The sequence below is a fragment of the Nothobranchius furzeri genome, chromosome 9 (genome assembly GCF_043380555.1).
Source record: "Nothobranchius furzeri strain GRZ-AD chromosome 9, NfurGRZ-RIMD1, whole genome shotgun sequence".
Lineage (NCBI taxonomy): Eukaryota > Metazoa > Chordata > Actinopteri > Cyprinodontiformes > Nothobranchiidae > Nothobranchius > Nothobranchius furzeri.
This window is the reverse complement of record NC_091749.1, coordinates 48,420,190-48,424,187: the sequence shown is the minus strand read 5'-3', so window position 1 is coordinate 48,424,187 and position 3,998 is coordinate 48,420,190. Positions and strand designations below refer to the sequence as shown.

The 3,998-nt window shown below is 44.0% G+C and overlaps 1 long non-coding RNA gene across 1 annotated transcript; it reads left to right on the top strand.

The window, feature by feature from the left end:
- Positions 1-2,088: 2,088 nt before the first annotated feature.
- LOC129166939 (uncharacterized) lies at positions 2,089-3,487 on the top strand. Its single transcript, XR_011521470.1, has 3 exons — positions 2,089-2,515; positions 2,585-2,656; positions 2,734-3,487. It is a non-coding gene; the product is annotated as an uncharacterized lncRNA (long non-coding RNA).
- Positions 3,488-3,998: the final 511 nt, after the last annotated feature.

Below are 3,998 nucleotides of genomic sequence, written 5' to 3'. Positions count from 1 at the left end.
TCTAACACACCCCGCCGTCCTACAGATGGAGAGGCAGTAATAAGTACTTGTGGTTGATGCAAAGCCGGCAGCATTTTCATTCTCGCCTCACATGCAAAGCATTTCATTTTGCCAGATGCCTGGACAAAAAAAAAATTAGACAAAAGCTATACCTTCAAACACATGAAGCTGGGCCGGAGAGTGGGCTAGAACCTATATAGGACTAAGGCTCAGTGTGTATTTATCTGTTGCTTTTTTACAAATGTTGTAAATGACAAATGATCCGCACCTGTATAGCACCTTTCAGAGTCAGAGGACTCAAAAGTGCTTTACACTACAGTGCATCCTTCACCCATTCACACACTGATGGTGAATGTAGCCACAGCTGCCCCGGGGCGCACTGACAAAGGCGAAGCTGCCGAGCGCAGGCGCCACCGGTTCCTCCTACCACCACTAGCAGGTGAGAAGGGTTAGGTGTACAGAATCAGAATCAACTTTATTGTCAATGCCCCAGCGTCCTGAAGCATAGACATTTGTCTCCGCGGTAGACGGAGACCAAAGTTACACACACAGACATGTAGAACAAAAACAGATACCGGCAGATCACGAGAGCAGCTACCAAGGTGCTCGATGGGGGTATACAATTTCAGACCTGGAGGATGGGTATCCAGCACGTTCTAGCTGTTTTTTTTTTTGCTCCAACACGCTTGATTCAGTGGTTGAATCACCTGTGCAGCTGCTCATTAGGATCTGCAGAAGCCTCTTAAATACCTGCTGATTAAAATCAGGTGAGCTGAAACAGAGTTAAAACTGAAATGTGCTGGATACCGGCCCTCCAGGACAAGGATTGGATACCCCTGTAGTACAACAGGGTTGCTCCACAACATAGAAAACCTTTGAGACCTAACTTCAGTGACACGAAGAGCAAAGAGTTCTGTGAAAAACACAGAAAACAGTCCTAACTATGGCAGCTTGGGACACCATAAATGTGTCAAATACCACAATTTGTGAATTCTAATCAAACACTGGTTTGATATAGGCTTTTATTTCTGTTTATTGAGATCAATAAACACAGAATTTGCTGTCTTTTTCTAAAATATGATTAAAAACCGTTCTATGAATGTGTTTAAACAGTGTTCCCCCTAGGAATTTTTCCAGCTGTGGCAGTGGGGCCGTGTGGCAGTGGGGCAGTGTTCCAAATAGATTGTTTCTATTGATACACGGCATTTACCGGATCATTTTAAATGTTAATAGGGGAAGACTGCAGGAGGGAGCGGTAAAATACAGGGGGTCCCCAGCAAAAATAAGAAACTTTACGAGTCTGATGAAACCCGCTGGTTTTCCATCAGGCAGTCACGGGGCAGCTCCAACGACCCAGTGGCTGTGCTGGTCATGTTATCGAGCTCAGTCCGGCTCGGCAGAGGGTGAACGAGCCAAGGCGACGTCGTGCTCTGCTTAAGAAGAGGTGTTATTTTCCCGCTTCAGAAGAAGCGTCCAACGTGTTTTTACGCTTTCTCCAAGACATGTCACGTCGCTAAGTTGTTAGCGCCGCGCGCTAACACGTCAATAGTGCAACGTAGCCTGCTGGAGGTTTTAAGGGTTCAGATGAAAACACCCGACCTCTCAGGCTGCTCACACATCGATCTTAAGTTGTCGCTGTTGCGCTCACGCCGTAATACAGTATTAGATGCGGTTAAAGTCAGACATGAAAAAATAAATAAATTTTACATGAATAAGTGATGCTTAGCCTGGTGGGGGGAGGAAAACTTAGCCTACTAAGCACTGGAGGAAACCCTGTCAAGATCGTCAACACTCATTTATCTTAACGCTATTGAAACATGTAAACCAAAAAGCATTATATCCACTGCTACCTTTCTAATTTTAAACTCAGTAACTTATGCTGTAACTTCACCTTGCCCTGCCTGCTCCTTGCTGCCCGCCGGCTGTGATCACCAGCGACAACATAGTAGTTCCTGCTGCTTCTTTGGGAAACGGCGCAAAAAAATAAATAAAACTTGGGATCTTGTAGGCGTGGCGGTGGGATTTCAACCGTGGCGGGTCGCCACGGCTAGGCCTATGTAAGAGAAACCCTGGTTTAAATGTTGCTTTTGACATAACAGTAGCTTTTATTTCCAAGTCAAGATATTTAGAGTTGTTTCTTGCATCAAAAAATATTTTCGTAGTGTAGCAGTACGAAATACCTGCTCCAAGTTTATTGGTTTAGAACAGTACGCCCTCCATACGTAGGAGGGCGCTCCGGCTATAAAAGGGGAGCTCCTCCGGTAAGGAAGTAATTTCAGGAAACGGCTGGTTTTAAGTGTACCACTACGTGTTAGCAACCCGTGTCCTTTGGCTGCGTTTTTGGGGTGATCGGCTCTGCTCCAACTGTGGTATGTACCTGGATGGCTACTCTGTTTAGCAGTAGAGTTACTGTGTCTCGTCTCAAACTGTGTTGTGCACTCGGCAGCTTGGGCAATTAATCAGTGTTGGGTGTGACATCATCGCTTGCCTTTGCTAAACAAAACATTAGCAAACGGTACGTACCTTCTGCAGGTAGATAACCTATGAGTCAAACAATCTTAACATCAGCTCTTTGTAAAACCAGGGAAAGATTGAATCCCCGTTGCTGCTGGGCAGGGAGTTCCCTTCTACTCAGGGGTCATCGGTGAGAGGATCGGTAGGTGTGTGCTGCGCCGTCTCCACACTTGGTCAGTTGTTAGTTTGTTAACTTCTACCTCTTCCTTGTCCTTTTAGATTTCTCCGTGGTCCAGCGGGAGGCGCCGCTGTTTTGTTTCGTTTCCTTTTTCTACATTTCAAATCAGCTGTTTGAAGGAAGTTCCCTGGCTCGTGGCCGGAGTCCAGAAGGAAGAACAGCTGATTTATATTGTACACATTTTATACCGTTTTTAATCTTTTTTTCTTTGTGCAGGCTGAGGCAGGAGGTGTGGTGTGTGGCCTCGGAGGTGGTGGTCCCGTGTGCGTGTGGTGGTGCTGGTTTTCTCACGTTGGTATGAATGTTCACTGCCAGGGGTGAATCCTTTATACGTTCATTATTTTTCTTGTGTTGGGGCTTCTCTGCCCCGCGTTACCTGCCTCCATCGCTAGCCTCAGTCCTGCTTGTTAACCTTTTTATTTATTTAAATTTGTAGTTGAATTGTGTTTAGTTAACTCTCATTTTTTTGGGACCTCATGAATCAATTTCAGTGAGTTAAATTAATTTGTTTCTTCATACATTTCATTGGTTCAGTTTCTGTTGGGGCATTAATTTTAGTATTCTTTTATGGTATTTTACATGGCCAGTTTTTAAAATGTCTTTTAAACTGTCTCCTCTATAAAATAAAACAAATTTATTGTAACTTCTGAAACCACGTCTACTGTCAAGTGAAATGAATCTATATGCTTTAATTCCTTGGGTGAAATTCCCAAGGTGGCGTTGTTAATAAAATTACACTCGAGCAGGTACAATTGCCATCCTTGGCGTCAACAGGTCATAGACCACTCCCGTATTGCCACAGTAGAAATAAATGACAGTTCACACAAAAGCAAACTCATTCAATATTGATAAGATTATCCCGTTGCCTCAGTTAACGCATCATCATCAGCCAGCCTTATTTGCATAGGCACTTGAGCTGCTTGTGAAAGATGATTAAGAAGTGCAACAATGGAGCTTGTCTCTATCACAGAAAACAGCAGCCCCTCTGTGTACTTTGAATAAGAAAATACATTGCTTAACCTACAGCAAAGAAAGAAAGTTCATTTTTTGTTTAGTCGTCTGTGTGATGTAAGTGTGCAGCTTTCATTTGCTTACAGGTTCGGTCCTGAGAGGGAAACGACTTCAGGGCATGCAAACAGGACGATTTGCATGCAAAAGTAGAGGAAAGGATGTTGAGCCGTGTGTGTGTGTGTGTGTGTGTGTGTGTGTGTGTGTGTGTGTACTTGTGAGCAAATGTTTGAAGGAGTCACTTTTATCCTTCATGCACAGACATACTTTACTAAAATGATCTTTGTTACTCTTTGAG